Here is a 19,936-nt window from a genome sequence, read left to right on the forward strand (position 1 = left end):
ATCTGGCCAGTGCATCTCCACAGGTCTCTTGGGGGGGGGGGGGTCTCCTTGTCCTCCGCAACGCCTCGCCTGCTTCTTTCCCTTCTCCTAAAGTTTCCTTTTTGGCCCCGACCCTTTTCCTGCTCCCTCCCCCTAACCCCATCGGCCCCACTAAAGTTGGAACACAGTTGATTTGAGCGCTTGGAGCTCCAGCGGCACAGATGGTGCACTGTAGGCCCCTCCATTGCCCAGCCCATGGGATGTTGCAGGCTTCGAAATCAATTGCCCAAACTAAAACCTTTTGAAAAGAATTTCCCCTTTTTAAAAACACTAATATTTCTGCTCTCAGAGTTCCTCAAAGGACTAAAAGCTTAAAGGCAACAAGGAATAAACGATGAACAAATGAGAAAAGCAAAAGGCTATTTATATGCCTTGCAAGGGCGTCAGCCATGGTCACTTGCGTTTTAAAAGAAACGAAGGCAGCGGGAGCAGTGGGAAAGGTTTATAGTAGAACCGGGGAGACTTAAGGTGTGCCATCTTTGGAAGCTGTTGGCGTGGAAAACTGTAGGCGGTTAACTAGAAGCTGAACATCCTGAATAACTGGATATTCAGACTCTCCAATGCATTATTAATTCAACAAGTCCTAATTGAATGTCCTGGGCATTCAGCTTCCCTTGGGATTCGCTCGACTCAGGCTGGGGGTAGAAGGATAGAGGAGGGGTCGCAGTCCCGGGGGGGTGGGGGGGGGTCTCTGGAGGTTCTGGATTCTGTGATTGGTGAGGGGACAGGGCGGGGCTAAGCCATTTGGGTGTGCTAGTTTCAGAATCACTCAATGTACCGGTTTCAAACATGACGAACAACTCGATTAGATTTACTAATCTTAAGTTTTTCGAGGCTTTGGAGCCTGCCCAATCTCTTGAGTAAGAGATCACTCTATTTTAATGAAACCAAAGTGTACGTTGTGTCTCTGTGGCGCAATCGGTTAGCGCTTTCGGCTGTTAACCGGGAGGTTGGTGGTTCAAGCCCACCCAGGGACGCAATGGGTATTTTTACAGCAGCAATTTGGTTCTCTCAGATTCGCTCTGGCAAAGGACAAGATACTTGCTTTCCCTTCCTTTCAAGTGACATAATGGCCCCTTCCTGCGCTTCCATGACCTCCCAGAAAATCTGCCTGGAAGAGACATTGCATTTCTAAAAACAGGGAACAAGAGAGGCCTGATGCAATCTCTCCTCAAGAGGGTGTGTTATGGGATGAAGTCATGTTTCTTTGGGCTAGTAGCAAATTTTACATACTTCAGTTTTTCAAATGTGTACTAGTGTCTTGCAGGATATGTGTGGGTTTAATAATTGCTCAATTAATAATTCTAGAGTCATTGGCACAAGCACAGACACTCAGATCAATGGAACAGAATAGAGAACCCAGAAATGGACCCACAAACGTATGGCCAACTAATCTTTGACAAAGCAGGAAAGAATATCCAATGGAATAAAGACAGTCTCTTCTAGTGGTGCTGGGAAAACTGGACAGCGACATGCAGAAGAATGAACCTGGACCACTTTCTTACACCATACACAAAAACAAACTCAAAATGGATGAAAGACCTCAATGTAAGACAGGAAGCCATCAATATCCTCGAGGAGAAAGCAGGCAAAAAACCTCTTTGATCTTGGCCGCAGCAACTTCTTACTCAACACACCTCCAGAGGCAAGGGAAACAAAAGCAAAAATGAACTATTGGGACCTCATCAAAATAAAAGCTTCTGCACAGGGAAGGAAACAATCAGCAAAACTAAAAGGCAACCGACAGAATAGGAGAAGATATTTGCAAATGACATATCAGATAAGGGGTTTGTATCCAAAATCTACAAAGAACTTATCAAACTCAACACCCAAAAACCAAATAATCCAGCAAAGAAATGGGCAAAAGACATAAATAGACACTTCTCCAAAGAAGACATCCAGATGGCCAACCAACACATGAAAAAATGCTCAACATCACTCATCATCAGGGAAATACAAATCAAAACCACAATGAGATACCACCTCACACTTGTCAGCATGGCTAACATTAACAATTCAGGCAACAACAGATGTTGGCGAGGATGCAGAGAAAGAAGATCTCTTCTGCATTGTTGGTGGGAATGCAAACTGGTGCAGCCACTCTGGAAAACAGTATGGAGGTTCCTCAAAAAACTAAAAACAGAACTACCCTACGACTCAGCAATTGCCCTACTAGGCATTTATCCAAGGGATACAGGTGTGCTGTTTTGAAGGGACACATGCACCCCCATGTTTATAGCAGCACTATCAACAATAGCCAAAGTATGGAAAGAGCCCAAATGTCCATCGATGGATGAATGGATAAAGAAGATGTGGTATATATATACAATGGAGTATTACTCGGCAATCAAAAAGAATGAAATCTTGCCGTTTACGACTACATGGAACTAGAGGGTGTTATGCTAAGTGAAATTAGAGAAAGACAAAACTCCTATGACTTCACTCGTATGAGGACTTTAAGGGACAAAACAGATGAACATAAGGGAAGAGAAGCAAAAATAATATGAAAACAGGGAGGGGGACAAAACAGAAGAGACTCATAAATATGGAGAACAAACTGAGGGTTGCTGGAGGGGTTGTGGGAGGGGGGATGGGCTGAATGGGTAAGGGGCACTAAGGAATCTACTCCTGAAATCATTGTTGCACTATATTCTAACTAATTTGGATGTAAATTTTAAAAAATAAAAAATAAAACAAGTTAAAAAAGTGCTAGAGTCATGATCATTATTATTTCTTGCATTATTTTTAATGAAGGCATTTCTTCCTTTGTACCAATTACTTAGCCTTTTACATGCTGTTTTTTCAAGTAAATTGGTCTCGTGATAATCTAATAATTCTGTAGTCATCATCCTTGTACTCATATTTTTTGCCACTTGTACAAGTATTTCTATAGGATAGAGTCCTGTAAATGCAATTGCTCTATCATAGTGGTTACAATATATATGTTTCTTAATGTAAATCATAAATCCTGTAAATTTGCCTTCCACTGGAGTGGTACCAATTTATCGTTCATTTTATTTTTCTAACTAGGAGAATTCTTTTCCTCGTACTCTTGCTAGCACAACAAATTTCCATAAATGTATACATGATAATCTAATAAGGGGAGTGTTGTCCTCTGACTTAACTAAGGCAGAGGTACAAAGATGACATGATGGGCATTAAGCAGTAGGATATCTGCACCTGCTCCTCGACTACACTGCCAAGATATTTTTGTAAAACTGTAATTGATTTCTGTGGTGACCTCGTCAACCAGAGCCAGAGAAGACTGGCCAAGGTGAGGAAAAAACTCACTGGTCCCAAATATTTGTTCCTCTTCCCCTTTCTCTAGAAATAGCAAGGGTGAAAGAGTAGGTTGTTTATATTAGTCAGGATTCTCCAGATAAAATGAATCAATATAGAACTAATATAGACAACATACTAATTCATCCTTGGCCCTTCAGATAGATAGACAGACAGGTAAGTAAGACTCATTTTAAGGAACTGGATCACAGGACTATGGAGGCTTTACCCTTGCAAAGTAGGATGGCAGGCTGGAGACCCACAAAAGGCTACAGTTTGGCTCCAAAGGCTTTCTGCAGACAAAATTTTCTCTTCTTTCAGAAAGATTAGTCTTTTTCTACTAAGGCCTTGAACTGATTGGATGAAGCCCACTCACATGGAGGGCAATCTGCTTTAGTCAAAGTCTACTGATTTACATGTTCATCTTATCTGAAAACACCTTTACAGGAACATCAAGAATATTGTTTGGCCAAATATCTAGGTGCTGAGACCTAGCTAAATTGACATACAAAATTAACCATCACCTCCGCTATATTTTTCCTTAATAGTTTTTTGCACCTATTTCCACAAAAATTCACACACCTGAGACACATCATTGTAGCCAGGAGAATCCTGCACCTGACCGGGTCACCTTGTGTTAGAGGTTGATTTTTCTGTCAAATCTCAGGAGCAGAAATTGAGCTCTATGCCTTTTATATACTACTACATGTAATTCTTGGACAAGTCTTTTTCTTTAGCATTTGTACATTTTCAATCATTTTCTCCCGCCAGTGGTATCAAAGTGGAATTTTGGTTTTGCTTTTATAAAATAAACATCCAGAGATGATCTCTGTTGGGTGGTGGTTCACAAGGATCCACTCTCTGTTAGACAGTAAATGACAGATAATCTAACCTGCAAGTCTTTTTTGATTGGCTATTTGTCCTGAGGGTTTTGGTATTTCCTGGTGTGTGAGTCTGCAGTGCTGAGAATTTGTTCACACCTTATCTAACACTAGATAAAATTCTTTGGACCCCAAAGTCAATACTATATATAACAAGAATTATCTCCATACACAGTAATTCTCCCCTAAGAACTCTTAACTTTAATAAATTGCTCTACATAATGGAGATCTTAGAAAAGAAAGTTAACTGAATTTCTGGTATCTGTTAGTCTGTTTTCTTAGTATATACTGAACTTACTAAACGGTAGAATAATTTCACAACTATTTAAATCAGGCTAGAAAAAGGAGGGAAAAGACATTTATGTCATTACAATTAGACAATTAAATCAACAAATAGGGCTTCTGACAATTATATAAAGCAAGATTTAATAATTTCTAGAACTGTTAACTAGTTCATTCTGTTATTAAGAGAGAGAGAGAAAATCCTTTTACAATGGATTTTTAAAAAGTGGGTAAAATTCAGTGACCACAATGCAAAAGATTCTGAGAGGGTCCTGCTGGACTGAAAAGGGTATCACAAAATTACTAAGATTTTCAGCAATGAGTCTTCTCCAAACACAATTATTTCCTTTTATTTTCCTTGCAAACAATTATTTCCTTTTATTTTCCTCACTGATAAGCATTTTTAATAAATATCATTGCCCCTTTTTCTTTAAATAGTGTTATTGCTTTCTGTAGTTAGTTCTTTTAGAATACCCAGTAGTTGTAGGAGTTTTTTCCATTATACAAATATAAACTGCTTTCTAAGAAAACAAATTGGTATAATTTGTTTTCTTCTGGAGGATATAGACAAATTAGGTCTCTAGCAATTTGAAGGACTGCCCAGAATGGTTTATATAACTTATATGAATTGAAATAATAACTTATATGAATTGAAAATAAGAGAAATTAAGTATTTCAACCAAAAAAAATTCTATGGTTCTTAAATTTTCAGAGAGTACTGGGCTCCTTTCAATTTTCACAGGCAACTGTTTTGTGCTTTTTCTATGTGATTCCCTGACATTATTCTTTTTAAGTAATCAAATGACTTATGCTTACCTAGGAGAATAAATTTCAGTATCAGTTTGGCAAACCTTAGCTAATCAAGCAGCCTTTTAATTATTTTTACTTAGAACAAATGTAAAGTACACTAAGTGTGCAGTTAAAAGTTACTTTATTAATTAAAGTAAACCCACCCGAGTAAACCACTACCCAGACTAAGGTACATTATATTTTCAGACTGTGGAAAGCTTCCTCATGCCTCTTCTCAGGCAACATTCCACAGGGTTAGCCTTCCTTAAATGTCTATCACCACAGTTTTCCTTATTCTTTGCTTTCATGTAAATGCAATCAGAAAGCAAATACTCCAGGGCCTTTTTCATGGGGCGGGGATAATCTGACTTGTTCACTGTAAACTATGGTATAGATACATCCATTTTTTAAAAATTTAAATTCTAGTTAACATACATCCATGTTTTTTTCATAAGTTTTTACTGCTGTGTGTGTTCCATCATACAACTACATGACAATATATTTAGTCTGCCGTTGTTGGACATTTGAGTTGTTTCCAGATTAGAGTCATTTAGAATAAAGCAATTATAAACATTATTTACATGTCTTTTGGTGAACATATGCATACCTCTCTCTAAAGCAGTGTTGTCCCATAGAAATTTAATGCTACTATTTGCAACTACGTGGATGGAACTAGAGGGTATTATGCTAAGTGAAATTAGTCAGAGAAAGAAAAAAATCATCTGACTTCACTCATATAAGGACTTTAAGACACAGAACAGATGAACACAAGGAAAGGGAAGCAAAAATAACATAAAAACAGGGAGGGGGACAAAACATAAGAGATTCTTAAACATGGAGAACAAACAGGGTTACTGGAGGGGCTGTGGGAGGGGGGATGGGCTAACCGGGTAAGGGGCACTAAGGAATCTACCCCTGAAGTCATTGTTGCATTATATGCTAACTTGGATGTAAATTAAAAAATATACATATAAAAGAAGTTTAATGCTAGCCAGAAATGTAATTTTACATTTTCTAGTAGCCACATTAAAAAAGTAAAAAGAAATAGGTGAAATGATTTTAACAATATAATTTAGCTTGATATAATCCAAAATATTACCATGTCAACATATGGCACTAGCCATAGTGGTCAACAGCTCTATGCAGCTAGTGTTTACCAGGTTAGCAGCATGGTTCTAGGCTATTTAGCTAAAATTGGCATTGTTGGTTCACAGAATATATACATATATGCCTATTTTCCTATCTATATTTATATCCATTTCTATGCTTATATCTGCAGTTGCCTTTAGTAGACACTGCCAAATAATTTTCCAAAGCTGTTGTGCCAAATTACACTCCCACCTGAAGTGAACAAGACAATTATCAGTACATAATTCACCCTTACATATGAGAGGGAACTGTTGATCTTTAAGTAAAGCCTCCCTCCAGAAAATTATATTAAAACAAAATAGGTGAGAGGAGAGAAAAGAAACACAATCAGGGAATAATGGATCTCTCTCTTTTTACTTTTTTTCTTTCTTTTGCTTTTCATAAGCTGATATTCTGGAATCTCTAAAAGGACAGGTTAAGCAATCTGCCCTGGGAGCAATTTCACTGGGTTATGAAGGAAACTAATTTCAGTGATGTGGAGGTTTTCTGGATAGCATTGAAAGTTTAGCTAAAAACTGTACATGACAAGTTATCTCTGCCAGTGTCCATCTGTTGGAACCTCTGTATTTGAAACCAGATTTGAATCTTTTCCTTTTCAGAATTTTTGAGCTACCATTTGGTCAAAATTCTGTTTCAAATGGAGCCAATTTGACCATGAGAGCCTCAGGCTCTTTTTGATACATCAATTGGATATTACCACAGGATAATGGTTCTATACCAACTTTTAAACACATGAATATTAGTGGAAGAAGACCAGAAAAAGTATGAGATCATAAGAAGTATGGAATCCACTTCATACCCAGTTTTCTAGTCAGCCTTGGCCTAAATAGGACAATAAGGCTCAAGAATCACTTTGGTCAACCTTAGCTAACAGGTGAACTTTTTAAAAATCCTCACTTCAAAATCTTAAATCAGCTTTTGTATGGCTGGCCAGTAAACACTAACTACTTAACTACTCTGATCTACTCTAGGTAGCACATTTTTGCTAATCTGTGGAGTATCTAAAACTTGAGCTGTTTTGTTATTTGAACGAAAGTCGGTGTTAAGTTATACACCACATGTTTCTAGTTTAAGAACAACAAGCCAGAATAGAAATTCTCATACATTACAAACTGGTGAAATTCAGAATCTTGGATCAGATCCTTAGCATGTTAGGTTCTTAATAAAATATGAGAGACTGCCTTTTTTTTAAAAAAAGGTTTTGTAGTAGTAGTAATAATAGTAAGAATGGCCACATGACCATGGTCCAGGTAGCATTTTGATGTGGTGAGCAGGGGAAAGTCATTTGATTACTGAAATTTATTCTCCTAGGTAAGCCTAGGCTAGGATGCAAATTAGGTTCACCTTAGGAAACTAGAAAAAGAACAAATTAAATTGTAGGTAGGCAAAAGAAAAATAATAAACATCAGAGCAGAAGTCAATGAAATTGAAAACAGGAAGACAGAGAAAAGCAACAAAGCTAAAAGCTGGCTCTTTGAAAAGATCAATAAAATTGATAAACCTCCAACCAAGCTACTAACTGATAAAAACAAAAAAGAGAGAGAAAAGGTACAAATTATTACTATAAGAAATGAAAGATATGGGGAGTCTGGGTGGCTCAGTCAACTAAGCATCCAACTTCGGATCAGGTCGTGATCTTGAGGTTAGTGGTTTGGACCCCCACATTGGACTCTGCGCTGACAGCTCATAGCCTGGAGCCTGCTTCAGATTCTTTTGTCTCCCTCTCTCTCTGCCCCTCCCCCACTTGTGTGTTGTTTTTTTCTCTCTCACTCAAGAATAAAAAAATAAACATTTAAAAATTAAAAAATGAAATGAAAGAGGCCATCAGTACTGATCCCATGGATGTTAAAAGGGTAATAAAGGAATATTATAAAAAACTCTGTGCCTACAAATGTGATCACTTAGGTGAACTGGACCAATTCCTTGAAAGACACAATCTACCAAACTCACACAAGGAGAAATAGATAATCTGAACAGACATATATCTATTAAGGAAATTGAATCAGCAATTAATAACCTCCCAGAACACAAAGTAGGTTCAAAGTATTCCCTGTGACATTTTGGGTGCTCTCATACTTTTGGCTTTCTACTTATTTGACAACATTTTGATGATGGTCTCCCTTTTTTGAGGAAACGTGAGATTCACAGTCCCTTATTTACTACTAATATTTAAGTATTTTTATATTAATCTCTGTACATCATATTCTAAGATTGACACACTTCCATGGAAAATTCAGCCCCTGAGCCACTGGAAGACAGGTACAATTTAGTCTTTAAAGTCAGTTCCCAGTCAGTGTATGGTTAATAAACCTGTTTTAATTCTGTGTCTAAACCTCTGCTTCTGCATTCTCCTCCTTGTGCTTCACCTCCCACTTCTGAGAGGTCTTGGAGATCCATTTTGCTTTTGTTTTGCTCCGGGATACCCTTTTGCTCTCAAGACATAACTTGGGGCATGAAGGGGACAGATAGCATGTAGAGTCAAAGCCAGAGCTTTTCTGGGCTTAGCCATTTGGCTCCCGTTAAAGGTTGAGGCCTCTCTATCACCATTCAGGTCCTACCACAAAACTTCATCCTTCTGTGTCCTCTAAGGACATTGATTCTGTGACTTCCATTCTTATACTGCAATCTCATCTGTGCAATAGAGAAATTAGCTTTGCAAAATTCAGTAATTTGATCACCCCAGCGTGGCTCTAGGCTCCTCTGATGGCTGTCTCTGCACACTCCTCGAGGGAGTGCTTGTGGAGGCTCCTGGGCTCTGCTTCAATGCTAACCCCTCGGCCTCCCCAGAAAAGACCCCTTTCGGGTCCTGACCAGAGACTGATGGAAAATGTTCTCTCTTCTTCCTCTCTAACTGTGAACACTCATTTCAATGTTGTCATACACTGTAATTCAACATCCATTTTAAATCTCAGAGGACATGAATTTGGGGGCTTTGGCATCTGATGGTTTGTTTCATCTTGCCGCTTCCACTAGCTCTGGCCTGTCAGTCAAATTTTGAGTTTTTACATTCCAGTTTCCTCCTCTGTAACAACAGAGATAACATTGACATTGAATTGCTGCTACAAGAATTAAATTGCCTATTATACTTTATGCCAATTTACTTTTACTATTTAACTTGCATTTTTAACTATTTTAATATTATTTTACTATAATCACACTGTTCTGTTTCCTTTGTCTTTATTTTTTCAGTTACATCCTGCTTAAGACAATTGATTCATTCTGGTATTTCAGCTATGGTAGTGACAAAATTAATTTTTTTTTTAATTTTTTTTTCAACGTTTTTTATTTATTTTTGGGACAGAGAGAGACAGAGCATGAACGGGGGAGGGGCAGAGAGAGAGGGAGACACAGAATCGGAAACAGGCTCCAGACTCCGAGCCATCAGCCCAGAGCCTGACGCGGGGCTCGAACTCACGGACCGCGAGATCGTGACCTGGCTGAAGTCGGACGCTTAACCGACTGCGCCACCCAGGCGCCCCGACAAAATTAATTTTAAAAAGAATCTTTCCTTAATAAAAAAAAAAGGTGACTCAATATAAAGAAGACATTAGGTTATCAGTGGTAAAGGAACATGGATATGGCCAAATATGAAAGTGTTATTCCATGAAGTTTGAAAAACATGATTTGGGCTCATTTTTATGGGATATCCTCCCTCCCTCTTGTCACTCCAGGCGCACTCCTTCTTGCCCTAAGTCAGGAAGGTGGGAGTTGGCTCAGTTGTCTCCTTCATACAGTCACTTTTTCCTTTGTGCCCCTCAAGGGAACTCTCTGTTCAGACCATTAGGAAATATCAAGGTCCCTAAATACTTCCAGTTGGGAGATGTGATTCCTTCATCCCTAGAGCCATGGAGTCTGTTTCTGGGGAGGACTAAATCGTTTCGTTCTTTCTCTTCTTCATTTCGTCCATTAGTTGCCAATGTTAACCTTCTCTTTCTTTTCAGCATCAGGGAGGCTGAGCCAGGAGGGGACGGCAAATCTTGGTGAAGGCTTCTCAGTGCGCGCTGGCAGGCTGGCCAAACACGAGGGCTCTGGAGGCAAACTGCCTGGCCCTGAGTGCTGGCTCTCCCCGTCACAGGGCTGGGCCCCTTGGAAAGTCAGACCAGCCTTTCAGTGCCTGAGTGTCCTCACCTGCAAGCAGGTGTAGGTTAACACCTACACCGCCTCGGGGTTGTTATGGGGACTATATCAGTTATCCTCAGTACAGCACCGAGGAACTGCGTGCTGCTCACACGGTGACGCTCGCTCGGAGAAAACCGCCAGTATCATTGTAACTAAGACTTCCGTTTTCACTTCTAACTGCACCACTGCTGACTTTCAGCATTCCCCAGAATAAATGAGGAGTGTTAAATGGTTCACTTGGGCTCTTCTTGTCCGTATTAGTGACCAACACCTGGAAAACTGGTTGCTTGATAATTTCCATGGTGAGTTAACTGATGAGACAGCACAGCAGGTAAATGGATCCAGCTTGATCAAATTCTCGGACCTTGGACAGGCGTGATGAGTGTTCAGCTCATGGTAGACAATCTTTTGCACCTGCTTCTAGCAAGAGCTTTTAATAGCCAGTCAGACTTATCCCAAAGTATAATAAGAAAAGTCCCAATTATGTACCGGTAACCTATTCCTTTTGTTGTTGTTGCTTTTAAGAAATCAAAGTAGGAAAATTTAATTTACCTGGAATTTGTAGATTTCCTCTTTCAGTTATGATGGCATATCTGCAGTAAACCAGCACAGACACTGAAAACAGTAGATCAAATCTGGTTTAAAGGAATTGTTAGAAGTCTTTGGAAGGCTACCAATGCAACTAGGACACACAGAGCCAGCTCAAGAGAGAGAAAGGGAGAGAGAGAGAAGCTCATTGGAATGAAACTAATTTTCTGCCTTTTCCCCTCAGGCATTGGCCAGTTCTTGGCACAGGACCCAGAGACTGAGAAGCTGGGGAGAAGGCAGCTACTAAGAATCAGAAAAAATAGCAGCACTTTAAATAATCCATGAGGAGGGGAAAAGGGAGCCATAGAGGGGGCTGGAGAGATTTGTGGGGCTGTCCAGGTATTCAGACTTGAGGAGTCAAGATCCTGGAGTGCATTGGGATGTGAACCAGATAATCGGAAAGGGTTTGCCCTTGTTAACCTTAAAAATAAAACTGCCAGTTATTTTACCAGCAAAAAACACGTTTTTTCAAGAACAGTAGAGAATTGCAATAGGTAAGCTATAGCAAAACCATAGGCAAGTCCACTCAACAAAGGAGAAGGGTCTTTTATAAAGTGAAAGGGGAAGTTAGGTAGGTGTCACAAACAAAAAATCTATTGGAGTAAACTGGGGATTCAAAGTATAGTGGCTTTTCATTGGCTGAGTTGTGACTGTTTCTCATTAGCTGGGCTACTGCTGGGGGAGGAGGAAAGCCTTTCTTCCTCCTGCTGGAATAGTAAAGTAATATCCACTTGCAAGGTCTGTCTCATCCTTTTGGTATGGCAATTTGTGACAGCTCCCTCTACCAAATCTCCCATCTTCACCTTAGCCAGGTTTCAAGTTACTAATTTTCACACCCTCAAGGCATTTGCAAATTCTGCTATAGACAGGCAAGAAGCTATGAAGGCAAGCAGAGTACCGCTGAAAGAAGAGCAGTTTTCAGTGGTACATGGTGCAAAGGAGATAGATACGAATTGAGGTTCAGGTCTCCCCAAAGAGAAGGTACTGCTCAGATGGCAGCCCTAAAGATCTACCACCTAGGAATGTAGGCAAAACCAGATATAGGCTGAGACTTCCAAGCAGTGCAAACTGTCAAATAGCTTAATTATGGAATGGATTGAGGTGATCTGCCTCTCTATAATCTCTCCCAAAAAGTAACATTATCCAAAGGCTCCATGGTTCTTCATACATCAGGACCATCACTCAATCACATTTTTCAGGCATACAAAGAGATGAACAAGAGGGGGACGACAGGAAAGCAAACAATAGAGACTGATTCACAACATGATTGAGCTATTGGACTTACCAGATAGGAACACTCAAATATATATGTTTTAGGCATTCAAGGACGTAGATGACAAAATGGAAACTTACATTAGAGATTAGGAATCTATTGAAAACTCAAATGGAGGGGCGCCTGGGTGGCGCAGTCGGTTAAGCGTCCGACTTCAGCCAGGTCACGATCTCGCGGTCCGTGAGTTCGAGCCCCGCGTCAGGCTCTGGGCTGATGGCTCGGAGCCTGGAGCCTGTTTCCGATTCTGTGTCTCCCTCTCTCTCTGCCCCTCCCCCGTTCATGCTCTGTCTCTCTCTGTCCCAAAAATAAATAAAAAATGTTGAAAAAAAAAAAAAAAAAAGAAAACTCAAATGGAAATCCTAGAACAAAAATATGTGATAACTAATTTTAAAAAGCAACATATGATTGGGGCAGCTGGGTGGCTCAGTTGGTTAAGTGTCCAACTCTTGATTTTGGCTCAGGTCATGATCTCCCAGTTTGTGGAGTTGAGCCCCACAGCAGGCCCTGCATGGAGCTTCTCACTAAGAGTATGGAGCCTGCCTGGGATTCTCTCTCGCCTTCTGTCTCTGCCCTTTATCTGCTCTCTCTCTCTCAAAATAAATAAATAAAAACTTAAAAAAAAAGTAACATAGTTTTAACAGCAGTTTGGACCCAGTTGAAATATATTAGTAATTGAAATAATAAGTATAAAATACCTAGTTGAAGTATAAAGAGCTAAAAGGAAAGGAACTTCAGAGCTTCAGAGGGGAGAGTTTTTAAAAAGTGTAAGTCATGTTTTTAAAGGGCTAACGTATCTGTATTTGAAGTTTCACATTAAAGGAGATTGAAATTGGGTTGAAATCAATTTTGTAAAATGTAATGGCCAATTAAAAAATAACTGATGAACTATCAAGCCAAATGTACAAGAAATTCTGTCAACTCCAAACAAAATTAAAGACAAGAGAACTGTATCCAGGCATGTGATTGTAAAACTACTGAAAATCAAAGGCAAACAAAATCTAGAAACACCTGGAAGAAAACAACTCATGTTATATTCATTATTAAAGGGCTAAAATACTATAATTTTCAATCTGCATTTAATCCCTGACAAAATATCTTGCAAAGTGAAGGTGAAATAAAGGCTTTTCCAGATAAGCAGAATACCTTCAGTAAAGGAAATTCAGAAGATCATTCTTCAGGCAGAAATGATCCCAAGGGAACATGGAAAATGAAAGAAGGAATGAAAAGCAATGGATATGTAAAATATGTGATTAAATCAAATAAATATAACTGTCCCAAGCAAAAATAATGACTGTGTGATTTGAACATATTTTGAAATATAATGAATGATAAAAACTCAAAAGGCAGGAGAGTAAATGGAATTAATATTAGTAAAGCCCTAGTGTTGCCCACTGAACTGGGGAGACCCAGGGCCCTGGGGCCCTGTCCCAGCCAGTCCCAAAGGTGTCGCTGAAGGTTCTTGGTCTTGTCTCGAGAAAGAATTTAAGAACAGACATGCAACACAGCAGATGTGCAACACAAGTGGTAATGATTATTAAAGCGAAAAATGCACTCTCAAGGTATGAGATATGAGAGCAGGTGAGCTAAAGAAGGAGGGAGGGAGAGGGGTTGGGTTTCTATTTTTTATTGACAGTTGTTAACTAGGGGATGGACTATTGTTGGGGCAGGGATTTCTTAGAAGCAGAGTTTCTCACCTTTTCTTCCTTATTTGGTCAGAGGTTTCCTATCCTGGCACCCACCATCTGGGGCCTGTCTGGTTTGATCTGGCTTCTTGTGGAGTGGCGCCAGGCGCGACAGGCCTAGCTGACCATGACTTCCTCTTTGTTGGCTTCCAGGTCAGAGCCTAACTTAACTGCCTGCTCTAACACTAGCATAGTTTAGAAAGTACAGAAGTTCTAATTTATATTAGAGTCTTTCATTTAGATTTTACAGAACACATAAAAGTAAAATAATGTGTATCAGAATGAAACTAAACGCTGAACAATTATTTTTATGTAATTCCAACAGTTTAAAAAATATACATAATCTTGTTTTTATGCTAACAATATGTTATTGTGATACAATTTACAAACAACGCACATATATAAAGTGTACAGTTTAATGAATCTTGACAAATGTATACACCCTTGTAACCATTAGCCAGACCAAACTTTATAGAACATTAGCTCAAGAAGTTTCCCTCATGTAAGCTTCCAATCAAAATATCCCAGAGAAGCTACAACTCTTCTGATTCCTATGACTACAACTTAGTTTTGTCTGTTCTGCCTTTTCTGGGACTTCCTGTAACTGGAATCATACATGAGTAACACACAGGAACACTAAAATAGCTATGTTTTAGATATTTAAAAACATCTTTTTGCAGAAGCATCTTTTGCTGAACATACTGTTTCCATGTTATCCATGTTATTGTGAGCATTTGTCATTTGGTCATTTGTATTGCTGAGTAGTGATCCAGAGAATATAAAAGTTTATCGGTTCTGGGGTGCCTGGGTGGCTCAGTCAGTTAAGCTCAGGTCACGATCTCATACTTTGTGAGTTCAAGCCCTACTTTGGGCTCTGTGCTGACAGCTCAGAACCTGGGGCCTGCTTTGGGTTCTGTGTGCTTCCACTGTCTCTGCCCCTTCCCTGCTAGTGCTCTGTCTCTCTCTCACTCTCAAAAAAATGAATAAAACACTAAAACAAATTTTTTTTAAGTTTATCAGTTCCCCTGTTGGTAGACATTTGGGTTGTTTTTAGTTTTTGCCTAGTATGAATAATACTGCAATAATCATTTTCTGGAATCTTTTTGGATGTATACATTCATTTCTCTTGGGAAATAAATAGGAGTACTATTATTGCTGGATCATAGGGTTAAGTGTATGTTTAACTTTATGAACTCCCCAAAAGCTTTCCAAAGTGGTTGTGCTAGTTTACAGTCCAACTAACACCATACAGCAGTATCATTACACAGTCTACAAGGAGTTGGGGGAGGATTGGGCAACAATAACAACTTTCAAAATTAGTCTTTCCAGACGACCTTTCTTCATATTCTTCCAAATCCTTTGAAGGATGTGTAGAGATGGCCATGGTCACACCAACAGGTTTTACTACCAGCCTATCTAAGCCTGACAGCAGAGCCAAAGAAACAGTAACCAAGGCAACCCAAGTATTAGGCTCTTAAACCCTCGATGGGAATCTGTCAGTAGTATGGTGCAGCCAACAAGCACCAGCTCTCAAGGTAGCTGTTAAATTCACAGGATTTTGTCACCATTAAAAATTAAAGTATAGGGACACCTGGGTGGCTCAGTTGGTTAAGTGTGCAACTTCAGCTCAGGTCATGATCTTGCAGTTTGTAGTTTTGAGCCCCACATCAGGCTCTGTGCTGACAGCTCAGAGCCTGGAGCTTGCTTCAGATTCTGTGTCTCCCTCTCTCTGCCCCTCCCCCACTTGCACTCTGTCTCTCTCTCAAATATAAATAAACATTAAAAATAATAATAAAGTGTTTGAACTTACAATTAAATAAATTATAACAAAAACAAAGTAATAAATATCCAGAACACATCACTTCCTAATTATTTCACAACATTTTACTATTATCTATGCTCTTGGGGTTCTTTATGTGTATTATATTTTTTAACTAAATTAATTAAATTAATTTTTTAAATTTAACCTAAAATTTGCCATCTTAAAAAAACTTACCATCTTCATCATTTTTAAGTGTACAGTTCAGTGGCATTAAGTGTGTTCACACTATTATGCTACCATCACCACCATCCATCCATAGAACTTTTTTCCTCGTTTAGCAAACCTAAATTCTGTCGCTAGTAAACAATGACTCCTCATTTCCCCCTGCCCAGCCGAATAAACAACATTCTTTTTTTTAATTTAATTTAATTTTTAAATTTACATCCAAGTTAGTTAGAATATAGTGTGACAATGATTTCAAGAGTAGATTCCTTAATGCCCCTTACCCATTTAGCCCATCCCCCCTCCCATACCTCCTCCAGTAACCCTCTGTTTGTTCTCCATATTTAAGAGTCTCTTATGTTTTGTCCCCCTCCCTGTGTTTATATTATTTTTGCTTTCCTTCCCTTATGTTCATCTGTTTTGTCTCTTAAAGTCCTCATACAAGTGAAGTCATGTATTTGTCTTTCTCTGACTGACTAATTTCGCTTAATCTCCTCTAGTTCCATCCACGTAGTTGCCAATGGCAAGATTTCATTCTTTTTGATTGCTGAGTAATACTCCATTGTATATATATACCACATCTTTATCCACTCATCCATCGATGGACATTTGGGCTCTTTCCATACTTTGGCTATTGTTGATAGTGCTGCTATAAACATGGGGGTGCATGTGTCCCTTTGAAACATCACACTTGTATCCCTTGGATAAATACCTAGTAGTGCAATTGCTGGGTCATAGTTGTATTGCTGGGTAGTTCTATTTTTAATTTCAATAAATAAAAAACTTTAATTTCAAAAAATAAAAATAAATTCTGTCTCTATGAATTTGAATATTCTACGTCCCCATGTAAGTGGGATCATATGGCATTTATCCTTTCATGACTGGCTTATATCACTTAGCATATTGTCTTCAGGGTTCCTCCATGTTGTAACATGTGTTAGAATTTTCTTCCTTTTTAAGGCTGAATGATATTCCATTGTATGTATATACCACATTTTGTTTATCCAGTCCTCTGTTGATAGACACTTGGGTTGTTTCCACCTTTTGGTTTCAGTAAATAATGTTGCTGTGAACATGGGCATACAAATATCTCCTTTCAGTTCTTTTGGGTATACACCCAGAAGTAGAATTTCTGGATTATATGGTAATTTTATTTTTAATTTTTTGAGGAACTGCCATACAGTTTTCCAGAGGGGCTGCACCTTTTTACATTCCCCAAAGTGCACAAGTGTTCTAATTTCTCCACATTCTTGACAACACTTGTTATTTTGTTATTCTGAGTTTTTTAAAAATAGTAACTATCCTAATAGTTATGATATGAAGTGGTATATCTATCATATTTATATGGTGGAAAGATTATATCATATATAAATACTATATCATATCCCAACTCTATATTCAGTGATGTCTTATTGGTAGCTTAAAATTGGCCATGGTGATAGTATTTACTCCACAGACATAGCCAAATGCTACAAATCAGGATTTTATCCCTTGGAGTACTTGTCATTAAACACTTACCAGCACACCATTGAAACGGAGGCCTAGAGAAAGAAAGAAAGAAAGAAAGAAAGAAAGAAAGAAAGAAAGAAGGAAAGAAGGAAAGAAAGAAAGAAGGAAAGAAAGAAAAGAAAGAAAGAAAGAAAAGAGAGAAAGAAAGAAAAGAGAGAAAGAAAGAAAAAAGGAAAAGAAAAGAAAAAAGAAAAGAAAAGAAAGAATAATGGAGGCCTCGGAAGGAAGTGGAAAACAAGGTCAGGTGACCTTTTATATTTGTGATTCTCTTGACAGTCTCAGCTGCGGTGACCAAACTGTTGCTTGCACTTGCCACCCATTCCCTCCATTCCATCAGCTAGATTTTACTGGGCTCTGCCACAGACCATTTTCAATGGCTTTTGGGCATCCCAGGCAACTGTCAAAGATGAGTGAAAGAATAAATAATTCTATTAGATTTATAAATGAACACCACATTAAGTATCCATATTCAAGGAGATAAAGTGTTTTGAGGACTTTGACGAAGTGGAAAGTAACTTACAGAGCCAGAATAAAAAACAGACATAGCAGAGTATAATGTTTATAGAGATTTTTTTTAAAGCAATGCAAAAACAGTCATCTATAAGTTAAGTGAAGTTGGGAGTTTGGAAGTTTAAAATTACTTCCTGTTAGGTGTGCCTGGGTGGCTCAGTTGGTTAAGTGTCCATCTTTGGCTCAGGTCATGATCTCACAGTTCCTAAGTTTGAGCCCCACATCCGGCTCCATGCTGACAGCTCAGGGCCTAGAGTCTGCTTCAGATTCTGTGTCTCCCTTTTTCTGTCTCTCCCCTACTTACACTCTGTCTCTCTCTCTCTCTGTCTCAAAAATAAATAAACATTAAAAAAATCTTTTTTAATTACTTCCTGTTAAATAAAACCCCCACGTGTTCTCCTACTGCAAGTGAAAGAAATTTAACATTGTAAGATATATTAATTTTTATGGGGTTAAAAAGTAAGACATCATTATTCTAAATTTATTAGTTATACTTAGTTTTTGGTCACTATTCCCTTGAAAGGATCTAAGGGGTAAAATTTCGACAGTTCCCAAAGAGGAACAGTAAAAATCACTAGAAGCTTTTAAAAATTCATGCATGAAGAGCCACAGAATTGTTTTTATTGAAACTATCTTCAAGAAAATAAGGGTGTTGAAAAAAAGATTGTTGTTTGAGGTTTTCTGTGCAAAAGCAAGATTGAACAAAGAGAACATGCTTAGATTTTTCTTTATAAATTGATTGGCTGGGGTGCCTGACTGGCTCAGTTGGTGGAGCGTGCTACCCTTGATCTTGGAGTTGTGAGTTTGAGCTCCATGTTGGGTGTAGAGATTACTTCAAAAAAAATTGGTAGTATCAGTAAAAGAGTACCCAGATAGTAAAACTGGTTGGTGAGAGAGGTGGTCTCCATTGATAGAGACATCCAGGGAGAAACAAGCAGTTTTGTGTTGAGTATGGCAGGCCTTTAGAAGACAGGGCTTTCTCAGGTTCTGTGGCTACCAACACATTCTAATTCTCTGATTACAATTTGAGACCGGGACCCGAGAGTCCTTCCCATGGCACTATTGTTGATGTCCCAGTGACTAGATTTGAGCTCTGGCATTTCAAACTTTGTTTCTGCCTTCATAACTCTCAAAACTTGTGGGTGACAAAAAGGCCTTCTGATTTCTAAAGGAACACTCCCAGGAAATTTTATCTCAACTGTAAGAATCAAAAATACTCAACTCTTACTCCAGTTTAAAGCCCATTTGGGGCACCTGGGTGGCTCAGTTGGTTGAGCGTCCGACTTTGGCTCAGGTCATGATCTCACAGTTTGTGGGTTCAAGCCCCGCGTCGGGCTCTGTGCTGACTGCTTGCTCAGAGCCTGGAGCCTGCTTCAGATTCTGTGTCTCCTTCCTTCTCTGCCCCTCCCCTGCTCACGCTTTGTCTCACTCTGTTTCTCAAAAATAAATAAAATGTAAAAAAAAAAAAAAATTTTTTTTAAAAGCCCATTTGATTTCATTTGTTTCATTATTTGCTTGTTGGTTGGTTTGCTTTTTAAAAAAAAAATTTTTTTAATGTTTATTTATTTTGGAGAGAGACAGAGACAGAATGCGAGTGGGTTAGGGGCAGAGAAAGAGAGAGACACAGAATCTGAAGCAACTCCAGGCTCCAAGGTGCCAGCACAGAGCCTGACGTGGGGCTCGAACTCAGGAGCTATGAGATCATGACCTGAGCTGAAGTCAGATGCTCAAACAACTGAGCCACCCAGGTGCCCCAGGTTTGTTTGCTTTTCTAAAATACCTCTGGGTCCTGCTCTTCTCCCTCATGGCACCATCTCCCCCTACTTGCTGTATCTTTCCTCCAACCCATGGT

General features: G+C 39.0%; 1 protein-coding gene and 1 non-coding gene across 7 annotated transcripts in view; both read left to right on the plus strand.

Annotated features, from left to right (window-relative positions):
- Positions 1-19,936, plus strand: part of LOC125912145 (myomegalin-like) — a 48,308-nt gene that overhangs the window by 7,368 nt on the left and 21,004 nt on the right. The gene's annotated exons all lie outside the window — the stretch shown is intronic.
- On the plus strand, positions 943-1,016 carry TRNAN-GUU (transfer RNA asparagine (anticodon GUU)). The gene has a single exon. It is a non-coding gene; the product is annotated as a tRNA-Asn (tRNA).

The sequence above is a fragment of the Panthera uncia genome (assembly GCF_023721935.1).
Source record: "Panthera uncia isolate 11264 chromosome C1 unlocalized genomic scaffold, Puncia_PCG_1.0 HiC_scaffold_4, whole genome shotgun sequence".
In the NCBI taxonomy this organism is placed as follows: domain Eukaryota; kingdom Metazoa; phylum Chordata; class Mammalia; order Carnivora; family Felidae; genus Panthera; species Panthera uncia.